The sequence below is a fragment of the Camelina sativa genome, chromosome 4, assembly GCF_030686135.1.
Source record: "Camelina sativa cultivar CO46 ecotype springtype chromosome 4, ASM3068613v1".
NCBI classification, from domain to species: Eukaryota; Viridiplantae; Streptophyta; class Magnoliopsida; order Brassicales; family Brassicaceae; genus Camelina; species Camelina sativa.
In genome coordinates, this window is record NC_141883.1 from 9,052,606 (window position 1) to 9,068,410 (window position 15,805).

Genomic DNA, 15,805 nt, shown 5'->3' on the forward strand with positions numbered 1-15,805 from the left:
CAAAGATACCTTAGGGACTTCCTCCCTAGTGAGCTTGTTTATAGTTACTAAGCTTGACTTTTTGTGCCTTCTCAGGCTTGGTTTGGAGACCAGAGAGGTGATGAGGTCCCCCTTGGTTCAAATTGATCACCATGAACCTTGTCTTGGTCAAAACAGTCTTACCACCTGAATCTTGCTTATTCTTGATCTTGAGCCTTGGCCTTGCTTTCTTAACAGACTTCATGTTGAGTTACACTTGGGGATCATTCACCAGATCATTCAACTCTTGAACTGAAGTCTTGAGGTTTTGAAAAGCTACCTCATTGGGTGAAAGACTCAACATCAGCTTAAAAGACTCAACATCAGCTTTATCTTAAAAGACTCAACATCAGCTTTATCTTAAAAGACTCAACATCAGCTTTATCTTCTATAACAAAGGGTTGGCCTCCAATGGTGGGTTGGTTTGTTGTGTTCTTAATATCAAACCTCATATTCAACCCATCAGCAATGTCCAGACTGATCATACCCTTTTTAACATCAATTACAGCTCCAGGAGTGGCCAAAAATGGTCTTCCAAGGATAATAGGATCATCAAGCTCCTGTTCCATCTCTATGATGATGAAATCAGTTGGTATACTGGCCTTACCTATCTTGACTGGAAAGTTCTCTAGCTTGCCAACCACATCTTTCCTAGACCCATCAGCAAGACTTATGTAGAGGTTGCTTGGCTTGAACTCTTCATATCCTAGCTTCTCTGCTATTGAGAAGGGCATGACACTAACAGAGGCTCCAAGGTCACAGAAACACTTGTTCAAGTGCATATAGTTCAGTGAGCATGGTAGGTTGAATGAGCCTGGATCCTCAAGCTTGGTTGGAATCGCAGCAGTTCCAATGTCTAGATCCTTCTTGGCTTGATTCTTAGCCTTCTGCTTTGATATGTTAAGCAACATGCCTTTATAGAGAGGATATGGTTCATACTGCTCCAAAGCTGATCCTATATCCTCTTTCTTCTCCTCAACAGTTACTTCATGTTGAATGGCCATCAATTCCTGCTTCTCAATCTTTTCTTTGAGCTTCCTAATCATTTGTTCCTTGAAACGTCCTGGGAATGGCAAAGGTGGTTTGTATGCTGAAGGAATGTACTTTGTGGGCTTATCATACTCAGAGGGGACCACTCGATCAGTGACTCGATCACTCACTCGATCGAGTGCACGATCGTGTGCTTGGTCGAGCACACTGTCGATTTTCTTCTCTGCTTGATCCTCTGCTTCATTCTGAGCTGAAACTTGTTGAATATCCTCCCCATCTTGAAATTCACTGTCCCCAGTGACATACTCCTCAGTAACAGAGATCTACAACCTAATACAAAGAAGCAAACTCAGATTCTCAACACATAAAAAGTTATAGGGTTTACAAACTCTGAAAATCTGGAAAAAGCAAAGACAAAAGTAGATAATGATGCAGAAAAGTAATAAATACCCAAAAGGGCAAAAACTAATTTTGAGGTGACTCTAGACATTATTTCTCACTTGTTCTGGCTTGTGGGCGGCCATAGAGTACAAGGGATATTTATAGGAAGGGAAGGAAACCCTAATTTAGCTAGCAGACAAAACACTAAGGCGGTTGGAAGTGCTCGACCATGTGCTCGGTCGAGTGCATGGTCGAGTGGCTTCTTCTTCTGTTTCTTCACTGGTCGAGTGGTCTCTGAACCTTGGTTTTCTTTTATTCCAACATTGGTCTGCTCCACTGGTTGCACTCTATTCCTCTTCAGCTCACTTACATGCTCCTTGGGGTCTAATTCACCTGTTTATGCAGGAAACAATGCAAATGCAATGCATATTGTACTCTAATGCACAAACAGAGGCTAAACTACACAATAATGACAAAACTAGCTAGTAAACTATGCAAAAGAGATGAATAAACTCTACTAAGACAAGGTAAAATATATACACATCAAAAGGTAAGGGGAATGATCTTTTCTAGAAGCTGCATTCAGTTTTATGTACACATTTTGTATCCTTTGATTGTCCTAGTGGGGATCAATTCATCCTTTTCATTTTTGATTACGGTGATTCCTCTTTTTTTTGGAACGCAATGCACTGGAGATATCTAATTATTATAAGAGATAGGATTGATAACTCCAACATCAAGCAATTTTAAGATTTCCTTCTTAACAACTTCGTTTAAATTTGGATTTTACCTTCGCTGAGGTTCAACACTAGAGTACGACTCATTTTCTAAGTTAATTCTATGAGTGCAATGATCAGGCTAGATTCCTTCAATGTCATCTAGAGTATAGCCAATTGTTTTTCTATATTTTCTTAATTCAGCACAAAGCAATTCTAGATCTTTATTCGTTAAACTAGCATTGACAATAACGAGATAAGTTGAATTGGGTCCTAGGAAAGCATACTTTAGCCCAGATGGAAGAGGTTTTAGCTCTACTTTTGGTGCTTTCAATTCGGACCAATCATCAGAGTCTGAACTAGGTGACTCGGTGGGAAGCTCGGTCATGCTACACAAGGGGGTCATCGGCCGGATGGTTAGGTTGTTTCCTGCCGCGACTAATCTCGAGCTGCTGCACGATATTACACTTGATGGGATGGTCGTGTTAGTGATTGGGCGGTTGGTTGGATTGCTAAAATTCTCCTCTTTTCGTTTCAGAATTTCCTTTACGGTCTCATTGACACTCTCACTCAATGACTGTCTTCTAAGTGTCCAACAGCTCTTTGTAGAATTATGATTCTTGATGAACAAATCTCTCTTTACTATTCATTGACAGGGTTGTCTTTAGGCAGTCCTCTTCTGCTATCTCTACAAACATTTCTTTACTCAATTTTTCCATTTCTTCAACCTAGAAGGCCTAGCAATCTATAGTTAGTTTTTCATGGCGTCTTGAATATAAAACTTCATGGTGAATTCCTTTCTGAGGTTCAGGTCTATCTTTACATTCATCACATCAATCATAGCTCGAGTTGTGGCTAAGAATGGCCTCCCTAGGATTATTGGGTCTTCAGTTCCACATCTATTTCCAGGACCACAAATGTAACATCTCGACCGCCACCTCTCAGTGGGCTCAATGTCCACTCTTATTCCATGGGCCCAGTTTCCTTAATGGGCCTCTCATCCTCTCACTAGGCCCGTGAGCTCATCCATATCCAACAGTCGGTTTGCTACATCCGGGAGCTTTTAAAGACTTGTTTATCGTCCCTACAAATCACCACATGATCTTTCCCTGTGTTTTGTCCTCACTCGCACAGTTCCAACAATCACTTCTCGGAAGGTCACGCTTCTGAGACTACTCCAGCTCAAGCACGCTTAACTCTGGAGTTCTCTCAGGACCCTTGACCGAAAAGATAAGTGCACTTTGGTGACATAGGTGGCCAAATCAATTCTTTTAAACGTCTCTGCAAGTCCTTGAAATTGGGGTGTCACAATTTGCTCATCTGTTATCCGATCGGCATGAGATTTTAGGAGAAGCGCCATGACGTCTAGAGGTAACTTTTTACTGGAGGGATTTGATAGTTAACGGTTCGTTTTTGTTTTAGGGTTGTTTCTTTAAGACTGAAGGTTTCAGTTATTTCGGTCAGTTTTGTTTCAAGGTTGTTTTGGTTATGTGATTTGTTGTAGGGTGTTATTGGGTGTTGCAGGCATGAGGAGAGTCTCTCTTGGTTGTGTTTTGTTGTTCGAATCACCTTGTTAAGGTGAGTGCGTGACCATGAGCTTATATGAGTGATTGGGTTGTATGACTTGTTTTGTGTGATGATTTGTAGGTGTGGGAAATGTGTTATTGGGTGTTCTGTTTATGGATGGTTGTCTTCTATGTTTCATTTGTGGTTGTACTCTTGATTTTCTTTTTTGTATAGCTCGTAGACGGGAGGATCGCCTCACTGGGTAATTCTGGTAATACTCACGCATCTCATTGTGTTTGTGGTGCAGGTAATGCATGTGTAGCATGGAATCATGGCTATGAGGAGAACAATGATCTATGGTCTCGGTTGTATTATTGGTTATGTTATTTTGTTGTTGGAATCTTGGTTAGGATCCTAGTTTGGTTTATATGTTTTCGTTGTGCAGGTTGATGTTTGTTTTATATTAATTTGAGTTGGTTATGTTGGTTTATGGTTTGGTTTGTAGTTAAATATTATGGAATATTTAATTATATTATTTGTATATTTTTTTTTAAAAAGAAATGGGACAGGTTGTTTCAACAAAGTCAATAGGTACCTCTACAGCTCCCACTCTAACCGGCAGTTCCTCCAACAGCCCATGTGGTAGTCTTACAGATTTGTCTGCCAAAATTAATTATATATTTAAACTTCTCAAATCCCACATGTTTGGCTACAGTTATTGGCATGAGGCTAACAGATGCTCCCAAATCGCAAAGGCATTTACAAAACGACAGAAGTCCTATTGAATACGGCAGGGTAAACGATCCAAGATCGCCAAGTTTCTTGGGAATGACTTTTCTCTAAATGATGGCACTACACTCGTGGCAAAGTAAGACCATCCCTTAGACTTGCTTGATCCTCTCCATCACTGCATCTTTTAGGAATTTCTGGTATAGAGGTATGAGGGCAAAGGCGTCCATTAGAAGCATCCAGCTCTTTCATCTGTTTGTCGAACAATTCCTTGTATTTCTCTAGAAATTCTTTGCAAAACCTCCCAAGAAATGGTTGTGGTGGCTTGTCAATCGTCTTTTCTTCTACTTTTTGCCATATGTCTTATGAGGATGACTTGGTTCTATCTGAGTATAAACCTTATCGGGTGCACGAGTAGGTTGATTGGATGCCAGATCGGATGGGGCGGCTGGTTGGCTTGGTGGATGCGCGGTAATTATTTCTTGACCAAAATTCTCCCCATTTAACTCATCACTGTCCACGGTGATGTAATGTGGTACTTCTCGGGAAGGTAAAATGCGTCCACTACGTAAGGCAATAGCATGGACAGATTAGCGTGTAGCGGAGGTAGAAGCAGTCATGTCCTCAAGCTGCTTGATTTGGGAATTTATAGCATCAAACTTAAGGTGAAGACCTTGGTTATTGGTGTCCATGCAACTATTCATATCAGCGAATCTCTTGGTTGTGTCAACTGATTGACTGATTTGAGTAAGCAAAATTTGTTTCAGCATGGTATGAAGGTCTACTTTCGGAGCTGGAGGTTGAGTAGGTGTCTGTTTGTAGCGACCGGGGAACTGCGGTCTTGGAGGGTAGTCTTGGTTGTAGGGGACAAAAGACTTTTGTATACCGGTGATATATTGATTTTAGCCCATGTTGTATCCACAGTGATTGTTGATGTAGTTTACATCTTCAATTTAGAAATTCTCCCCATTTTGATGCTAAAACTGGTCTTCTTCAAACACAAAGCTGATGTTGTGCTGCTGGCTGAGGAGTATCTTATCCAACTTGTCGTTTAGGGATTTCATGTCCCTTTTGTATTTTTCCTTACCATCTCCCGACGATCTGATGGTCCTATCAAAATCCTTATTGTAGTGACCATCATACTGAACCAAGTACTCAACAAGCGCCCAACCATCATCTACATCCTTGTTGAGGAAGTTTTCATTGCTAGTTGTGTCCAACAACATTCTGATCTTCGGGACTACGCCTCTGTAGAGGGTGCTCAGTAAGGATGCATTGTTGAATCCATGATGCGGGCACCGACTGGTGTATCCTTTGAAACGTTCCCATGCTTCGCTGAACGTTTCAATGTTCTTCTGAACAAAGCTAGAGATGTCATTCTTTAACCTCAAATTTCTCGAGTTGGAGAAGAATTTGGTAAGAAAGCCTTCTTATAGGCCTTCCATGTGGTCATGGAATTCTTAGGCAAAGCTTTTTCTATAGGTGTGCATTGTCACCAAGAGAAAAAAGAAATAGCTGCAGCTTGAAGCCATCTTCACTGACTCTATTGATTAGTTAGGGTACAGAGTCTATCAAACTCATATAGATGATTAAATGGATCTTCCATTAGCCATCCATGAAAATTATGGTGTTACAGTAATCCTCTATTATTTGTGTTTGTGGATATGATTGCTTAGAGATATGTATGTACAGAAGCACAAACTACATTTTAATTGGTCAATTATTTAAATGAGGTGCCACTCAATATTTCCATCAAAATGCTCATGCTCTAGAGAGAAACAATTTCATTGTATTGATAGCTCACAGTTCATATAAAGACGGCTACTTGTCAGTGAAACCAAAGTTCAGTGAGAAAGGAGAAACAGAGGTAGAACTAATAATAAAATATAATCAGCACACTTACTTTTAAGTTTTCGTACCTGCGTCATATGTGATGATGCAAAGATGGGTTTTGGTAGTGTTTCCATACACTCTCCCACTAACTAATCCTACTTGCAATCAGACCCAAGTGGAGGAGCTAATTTAATTTGCTCAAATAGTACAAAAGTGAACTATATTTCGGTATCACCTTTAATTGGTGCCTTGGTGGTAGACAATGTGAATCATTACTTTATATTTAATTATTTGTAAAATAGATCTTTCTTTTGTTATGCAATTTTTTTTTTTTTTGGCTAAGCTCTATTATATTTAGTAGACTGACTTACTCATACTCGACAACTTTAAGCTGATGGAAATTGACTAAGAGCAAGTCCATTGGCAGCTTTACCAAGGTTTTTAGCAAAACTCTTATTTTAACTGAGATTAAAAATAAATCAAAAATGCTAAAGCAATAAGAGTTGCCTCTTATTTACTATGTTTTAACATCAACTCTTGTCGGGAAGAACTCTTGTTGGGAAGAGTTGATGAGGTGTCTGTATGTAATTGGTCTAATTTATTATATCAAAAACAATTTATTTTTCTTTCTCTTCATTCTCTTTCTTCTCTCCATCTCTTCCCGAAACTCTCTCGAAGCGTAGAGGAACCTGAAATGGTACCTGCCATTGGCGACTCCCTCTCCAGTCCAGTCCAAATTGGGATTCACGATCGACTTCGTTTTCTTCTCTCCTATCCGTCGCGCTTCTATCGGTTCTCAGCGGACTCGTTTCCCGTACCGACTCAGCTCAGCAACCTTTCCGTCGCGAGCCGGGCCATCCTCACTGGCATCACAGCGCTTTCCTCGACGTCTGTGAGAGTGTTCGATCCGATGTCCGCCGTATGCTTCACTCCCGTGCCGAGGTAAATATCTCATCCTTTAATTTTGTTGATTTCATCATCATCACTGAGTCTGGATTTGCTAGAATAAGAAGAAGAAATCGTTGATTAATTTGGCTTTCTAGAGTCACTGAATTGCAATTGAAAGTGTCTAGCTCATGCCTATGATCATAGATTTGTTCGTGAATATGGTTATTAGATTGGCTGATTTTGGGTGACACATTGAGAATTGAAGTTCCACATTATGAAACTTGTCTTGTTTATGCTCCATTCTACTTGGTTTTAGTCGTGCTGGTAAGGCTGTGAAGTATGTCGCATTCTAGTTGATATAGATTGTAATGGTGGCTTTTAAAAAGTGAACTCGGATATAACTTATCTGTTTTTGTTTCAGTTTTGGTTATGGTCATTGTCTTGTAATCATTTATAAGTCTATAAATGTCGAGAAAGCAAGAATCTTTGGTGTTTAATTTGTTGTTTTTGTTGCTTTGCAGATCACTTGTTACTGAGTTTTACTAAAAACAAAGGATGAATCAAAGCATCCATCGGTGTTTCAGGAGCTTTATCGATTCAGCTACCTTCTCACCATTATTTTTCTGTTTTCGTTATGTGATCAGTTTTCCTTCCCATTATCTGTTTATGCCTTTCTGATTTTGTAGTGTGCATATGTTTTATGGTTAATGCTAATCACTTCTGCTGGATATGAAGTCAGTATTATGCATAGGAGTTTGGATGTTACATAGTGGAGGTTCTGATTCGTCCTGCTTGCATACACTCCCCTATATTTGTACATCATGAGTTTGTGAGGTGGTTTTCTATGTTTGTTACTTCTAGTGTAGATTTCCGAGAAAGCATAAACAGACTTTTCATCAGGGAACTCATCAGGTTACTTCTAGTGTAGTAATCTTTTTTTTTTTCATTTTTTAAACAGAGTTTAATTTTCAAGATATGAAGGCAAGGACTACAACTAGTAATCTTTGCATTGCCTAGTCTGATCTTTGTATTTTTCGTATAAACAGATGAGGAGGGTTCAAATGACACTCATGGGAGAATAACGTAGCAATGGATTTCTTAAAGTGGGTATTTGACAACACAATGGTCAAGGCCACGGAAGTGTTTGTGAAGATTACAAAGGTTGTGAGCGAGCTTTTCAATAGTTACAATGACGATGGTGTTAACAAGAAGGGGAAAGATACCAAATTCAACAATTGGCTCGAGGAAAAGCTGATGACCTCGCTCCTCCTCTCCATTGTGGTTCTACTGGTCGTTATGGTTTCTAGAGCCTGCAACAATAAGTAAAAATTATATTATACTTAAAAACATTTTTATTTTGAAATTGATATTTTTTAAAAAATAAGAACTTCAATTAGGGCATCTGCATTGGGAGAACATTTTTGGGTGTTCTTAGAGTAAAAATATTATGAAAATAATGTAAGATCATTAGTTTAGATCTTTTGTTAAGAAGTTGGTTATTGGGAGAACATGTTTAAGATCATAAGATTTAATAATATAATAATCTTAAATATATTACAATTTTAAAAACTTTAAAAAATAACATTTAAATTGCAAACTTAAAAAACTTATACTAAAATTCAAAATACAATACCAAATTTTTATGAAACAAAAAAACATTAAAGATATAAATAAAAAAAAACAAACAAAACTTTCTCCAAACAAATAAATGTTTTCTCCTTTGCAAAAAATTGTATCCATTCACGAGTTGTCACGTCACCTAAGAACTGTCCCAAAATCAGTTCTACATCAAGAACCAACAATATGTTTTTTACCCACTATTCACTATATTTTTTATTTTAAAAAGGCTTAGAACATCCAAAGTGTTCCCTCAGTGCAGATGGCCTTAGGGTCTTACCATTGGAGAGGGATATTTTTAATTAACCTTCTACAAGTTCTTATTTTTAAAAGGTATACAATTTAATCTTAAAAAATTTAAGAGTCTCAAAATAATAATTCCCTAATGGAGATGTCTTAGGGCATCTCCATTGGAGGGATTTAGGGGGATTTAAAGAGGACTCTTATGATAAAAAAGATTAAAAATAATCAAAATTAAATAAAAAAATAAGAGACAACTCTTATTTAGCACACTTACGACGCAACTCTTATTCTTATTTTATAAACAGTACATTATATATATTGTTTAAAAAATTTAAACAGTACATAAAAGACTCAAATTTAAAAGCTACCATTAAACTTGCCCTAACTACGGTGATTTACTCTTTTTGTCAATTTGGTAAATGATTTGGAGATGAAAAGTTCACTTTAATATGTTATAGTTATATGTTGTCGCCTTGGTCTTTTATATGTATATCTTTCAACATTGTTTTTTGTTAATATGTAAAACTACATCGTCACTATTATGGGCAGCTTTGAATCATACCGACTTAACAATTTTGAACAGTCTAGCCATTTTACCATCACACATATTTGATACGATTACACAATTTCATAACATTTTAAAAGACTCATAAATACTCTCTTTGTTTTACAAAAAAAAAATAAATAAATAATCAATCTAAGTTTCTCTTGTTATTTTTTTATAAAGCTATCCAGCATATTTTTTATAATATATATAATTAAATGCTCTAAAATATTTAATTAACCCAAGCTACAACCCAATAATAAACCAACATAACCAATATACACAAATAATCATAACCAATTATAGATAACAACATAATCTACCAATACTAAACCAACAATATGCACAGCGGAAATGTACAACATAACTAGCACCCTAACTAACTCATATTCAAGGTTCCAACAACATAAACACTAGGACCAATTTCACAAAACCGAGACCTTAGATCATCCTCCTCCTCATCGCTATGATTCCACGTCGCATATTACCTACACCACAAACAACATTTGAGATGCGTAAGTATTATCACAAAATAATTAATAAAACTATCCTCTCATCTACTAGACTATACACACAAGCAATTAAAATCATAAACATGAAAACAACACCAAATAGCCAAACCAGTCAGACAGGAACAAAACTGCGTCCACACACAACTTTTGTTGGTCGACACCAACATCTGGTACCGGATGACCACCTCCTAGTGTCGGTAGACACTAACATCTGGTGTCGGGCGACACTTATGGTTTCAGTTGACACCACCAACAGGTTGCACCACTTCTACAACGCGATTTTCTTTCGCGACAACAGATGGTGTCGATCGACACCCTAACTCTGCAACACCTCCTCACTCATTCAACCCTAAAACTTCACCGTATCATCTCCCACGATGACATGTCCAAGAACACCCATACAAGACCACACAAACACAACAAAATCACATAAAACAACAAGGAATCAATCATACAATCACCAAATCAAATCACACAAACTCTAATTGCTCAGATAAGCTATGGTCATGCACTCACCATAGATTTGGAAAGAATAGAATGACAAAAAAAAACAATAGGAACAACACCACAACAACCAACTCACACCCAAAAAGCTACTGATCTTCTTCTCCTCTCCTTGACAACACCAAAACAAGCCCTTATGCTCCTCTTAACTCTCCTTAACCTTCTCTTTTATCCTCTAGATCAAGCTCCCAAGCCAACTCTCGCTTTTTTCTTTTTCTCTAGAAGCGACAAAAGATAAAACTCCACCAAAGAGAGGCTTTCGTGCCTTTTTAAACGATGCTTAGGGTTTTCAACACAAACCAAACTAAACAGAAAAAAATTCAAAACAAACCGAACAACCACAACCAAACTAGATATAAATCCACACCATACACAAGATAAAATGATTATTAAATAAATTTAATTAGAAATCTATTTGTTTTTAAAAAAAATCTAGTTTTGCTTATGCATATCAACACAAATTATAATTCTTATTTTGTTCTTCAATTTTGTGATTGTGTGTGTGTATATGAACGCTCTTGAATTGTGAAAGACTTCAAAATAATGTATCTAAATAATAGTACTTTAGAAGATAAGTAAAATATATATAATTCATAAGTCTAAAATTGTGTATAACCCATATGCTTCCCTATATAGTACTAGGAAAATACATTTTGTATCTAAATTTGTTAATAATTACATCAAAATATGATTACATGTATAGGTTTCAAAGAACAAATTAATAATAGCTATTAAGGATAACAGTGTCAAATACCAATATTTTAAAAGGAAATACATTATTAGTTTCTAAAAAAATAAATTCAAAATGAACATATAAGATTTGATATATATAACTTACTACGTTTATTTGTTATTAATCATTATACTTCACTTCTGATCTTTATATGATTCTCTTTTTAAAAAATATTGTGTGTGATAAGCTTAATATAAATGTGTTTTGATCTTATTTTTGTTAGTTTATATCAGAAAACAGCTAAACACATTTATATCTTTCATTTATACTTCACCCCTGATCTTTATATAATTTAATAAATACAAACATATTTAGTTTATAAATTTAAATCATTATACTTCACATTAGATCTTTATATGATTTATAAGATTAAATAAGATATAAAAGTGTTATTTCACTTTAATAACATCATTTAACTTTAAAATACAAATTTACGATTTTCAACCTTAACATAAAAACACTTTGTGCAAATAACCATAACTATAAATAATATCACAATACATAAATTAATATATTATATCAAAAAGATGTTTTAAAATATAAATTAAATCTTTTATAATATATAGTTTAAACCATGGTATAGCCAAAATCGTGATTTAATATCATATGTAAAAGTATAATTAAACCTAAAATATATCATCGTATATTATACTTATAACATATTGATCGCCATATTTATTAATGAATCTTACATCTTCTCTTATTTCGTCAGCCTATCTTTACAGTCCGTTCGTTACGTTTGAGAGACTTTAAAGACTTGTTTATGGTTCCTACACATCACTATACGATTTATTTCCATGTTATATCCTAACTCGCACGGTTTCTGACAATCACTTTTGAGAAAATCACTTATTCTGAAACTACTACAGCTCATACATGCTTAATTAATTATGAGAGTTCTCAATTTGACTTTATATTCAATTAAATTTCTTTCAAGTTACCATCATATATCTTGAAATTGGAGTGTTACAATAATATAGTACATATTAGTATCTTTACTATAAATATAATTACTGGAATATATAATAATTATACTAACTCAAAGTTTGATAATTCGTAGCTTAATATATAAAATTATATTCGCACACTCAAAACATTCATTTTGTATAAGTAAAAACATACTTATACAAATAAAACACTTTTTTTACATCCTTATACATTTAATTTAACACAAAAACAAAAGAACATTTGCATGTATATATACCATGTACGTTACAGTGTCCATGTGTCGAATAAAAAGTAAGAAGAATTAAAGTAAATCTTTAACAAAAAAAAAAAAGAATTAAAGTAAATGTCGTCATGACATGAACAGTTAAAAAACAAATAGTTAACAAAAGAGAAGGAATATCTGAACGCACAAGGAATCTTCCTACTTAACTTTGAACTATAAATAAAGAGAAAAAGCTCTTGATAAGTAATAAATTAAATTTTAAAATTTAAAGTAATTTCATACAAGCTTTCACTATAAATTCTCTTCAATACCTAAACTACAACTTTCATAGTTGCACTTACAACACAAAGAAAAAAGAGACATAAAAAAAAACAAAATGAGAACGACACCAAAAGTAGAAATCTGGAAGTCACCAGTACCATATCTCTTTGGTGGTTTGTTTTTGCTTGTTTTGCTTATAGCTTTGGCATTACTCTCATTGGTCTGCACACACCAAAAGTCTCCTTCTTCTTCTTCTTCTTCTTCATCTTCTTCGTCTTCTTCTTCATCTTCTTCTTCATCTAGCAATAACAATCCTATCGACAAAGATGATGACGTCGGTGACAAGGAAGCTAAGACTATTACAGAAGAGTACTTACCTAAGATTGTCGTTATTTTGGCCGGAGACGATATTCCTACTTGCTTGGCCGTTCCAGTAGTGATTCCTCCACCGTCTTCCATTTGTCGTTGTAACTGTGATAATGTTACTGTTGTCTGAGCCTAACCACTGACATCTTCTTCTTTGTCTGCCAACAAAAAGAATAAAGATTTTAACTTTTGAGTAATCATCGGCAATTTTGTAACAGTCGACAATTTTTGTGGGGATGTTAATTAGTTTAGATTTCAAGTTTTGTTTTATTGTTTTAATGCTTTCCTGCATGCTCTAGTGCTTTTGTATGTTGAGTTTATTTTTGGAATTATATCTATCAAATAGTTTGACAAAAAATAAAAGAATTATATCTATCAAATATATTCTCTTTATAAATTATATTTCTCTTTTAATTAAATGATAAAACATAAAAATATTTCATTATGTATCTATATTAACATTTTTGAAGTACATTTTATGTTCTAACCTTTTATTTGTAAAATTTACATAATTAATCTTTTGCCATTTGAATAAATATTAAAACTTGGATGAAATATTTGTAATAAACTCATCAACTTAATCAAGAATATCAATCACAATATCTTACATTCTTTAACTATATTTTTTTTAATGAAAATATCTATACAAAATCACAATTCAATAACATAACTTTTTTTGCCAATACACTTAAATATATATAACAAATGCATCATCTATATTAAAAATAAAATAAAAACTTAATCAATTATAATATAAAATCATAAAAAATGTATATATAAATTAAAAAAATTGTCAATACCACGAGTTAAATCCTAATATAATACATATACGATTCTTCAAAACTCGTTTTAAGATCTTTGCTTAAATGCTTACAAAGTAGATGATCATATTTTGGGTTCGGAAACTACACATTATTTTTCTTATTCTTATAATTAATTCGCCGTCAATCATTTTTTTTTGTCACTAACTGTCAATCATCTATGATGTTCTTTTTTTGGAACGACGTCCTATTTCTCCCTCGGAACTATCATATCGTACCAGATTCACTTCGATCTTTGACATCGATCTATATCTCCTACGAACTTAATTGCTCTACCTATCTCTCCCCGAATTTATAGTTCTATTGCTATTTCCCCAATTTTTTTGGTTTAAACGGTTTATTAACCAAACCCAATAAAACCGACTCAAATCCGGTATGAAACCAATTTTTTAAAACCAGACAAACATTAAAACCTTGACCCGACCCGTAAACAATCTGATCCAAGATCTTCTTCTTCACCCGATTCTTCAACCTAAAAAAAATATCCAGCACTAAAAAATTCTTATATGACTCATCAACGGACTCAAATCAAAGCCTCATAACCCCAAACAAACATCACTCAAAATCATATGCATAAAAAGATGAGAACCCAAAAGTTTCGATTTCACATCAAATAGTACTGAGCTGATTGAAACATGTGAGGGACAATCAAATACAATGAACAGAGCTGATTGAATCGAAACCTAATTCATACCAAATTCAAACTAAAAACCAAATCCTCAAATATTTTTACCTTCAGCAGCGGTAGTAGTGGAGTCGTGGAGGATACAACGGTCGGCGTTCTCCGATCGATGTACTTGCGACGCCGGCATTCTTCGATCGGGTTCTATTCAAAGTGGAACGTCGTATAAAAAAAGAGAATTACAGTAAATTACAAAACCTAATATTAAAATTTCTGAGATTTGATCATATGGGTCACCTAAAAATCTCCTTCACGTTCTCTAAGATAACACGTGAGACTGTGTTCTTCCTCATGAGTCGTGGCCATATCTGAAGTTTATGGTCTTCTTGTTGCAATTTGACTTCTCTGATTTTGCTTAGAAGATGAAAATATATAATATCAACCTTTGGTCAAATCTTCATGCGTAATTATCTAAGTTTATGTAATTGATTATCTGTCTTATTATGATTGTTTCCAGGGTTGTGAATTCTACTTCTAATGAAAAGAAGAAAACGAGAAGAAGAGAGAAGAAAAATCGATTTGGGAATTTTTGTTTTTCAAGTATTCTTGGTTTAGTTTTGTAATTGGGTTAAATTTTGGTAAAATCCGGTTAAATGAGTTCATTAGTTGGTTAATCAAATAGTAAACCAATAGCAAACTGAATAAACCGAGATTCATGGAGCAATAGATGATATTTGATATTCCGAAGGGAAAATAGCAATAGAAGTATGGATTCGGGTAGAAGTAGGTGGAGTACTTAAGTTCATAGGATATATAGATCGAGGTCAAAGATCGAAGTGAATCTGGTAAGATATAATAGTTCCGAGGGGTAAATAGGACGTCGTTCCTCTTTTTTTAGTTTGTTTTTGAAGACATCGTACAGTGATTCTACCAAAACAACTTCAATAACACTATCAAGGAATAAAAGCACCAATTAAAAAAGTTATTAACAAAGTGGGGTTTTCTAATTCAAAATTTATAAGAACTATAAAATGATGCATTTGATAACTTTCACATTGATTGGCGGCTATTGGTGGACGCCGCGGCCTGAAAATGTGTTTTTTTTTTGTAAATGATTTTACCTTTCCACAAGCACATATTCGATCTTTTATATCTACTTTGTTGTTTTGTTTGTGATTTGATCTTCCCACAACCCCCCCCCCCCCCAACAACAATATAGTCACTCACACAGAGGTTAGTCTCTCATTTCTCTACTTCTCTTTGTGTTTGCTCACTCTCATCAGATTTGTGTAAGTGAAGAACAAGAAGCTTAGAGAGATAAACTATAATCTTCTACATTTTATAAATCGG

General features: G+C 34.9%; 1 long non-coding RNA gene, 1 other non-coding gene and 1 pseudogene across 3 annotated transcripts; all 3 read left to right on the forward strand.

Moving 5' to 3' along the window:
* Positions 1-5,621: 5,621 nt before the first annotated feature.
* Positions 5,622-5,728, forward strand: LOC147945637 (small nucleolar RNA R71). The gene has a single exon (XR_015597877.1). It is a non-coding gene; the product is annotated as a small nucleolar RNA R71 (small nucleolar RNA).
* Positions 5,729-6,749: 1,021 nt separating this feature from the next.
* Positions 6,750-8,569, forward strand: LOC104773020 (uncharacterized). Of its 2 annotated transcripts, none has more exons than XR_015596669.1 (4): positions 6,750-7,115; positions 7,583-7,836; positions 7,923-7,973; positions 8,108-8,569. It is a non-coding gene; the product is annotated as an uncharacterized LOC104773020 (long non-coding RNA). The 2 variants fall into 2 exon arrangements; XR_015596668.1 differs by having other exon boundaries at positions 6,809-7,115; positions 7,928-7,973.
* Positions 8,570-12,749: 4,180 nt separating this feature from the next.
* Positions 12,750-13,292, forward strand: LOC104773021 (protein GLUTAMINE DUMPER 6 pseudogene; annotated as a pseudogene).
* The last annotated feature ends 2,513 nt before the right edge of the window (positions 13,293-15,805 follow it).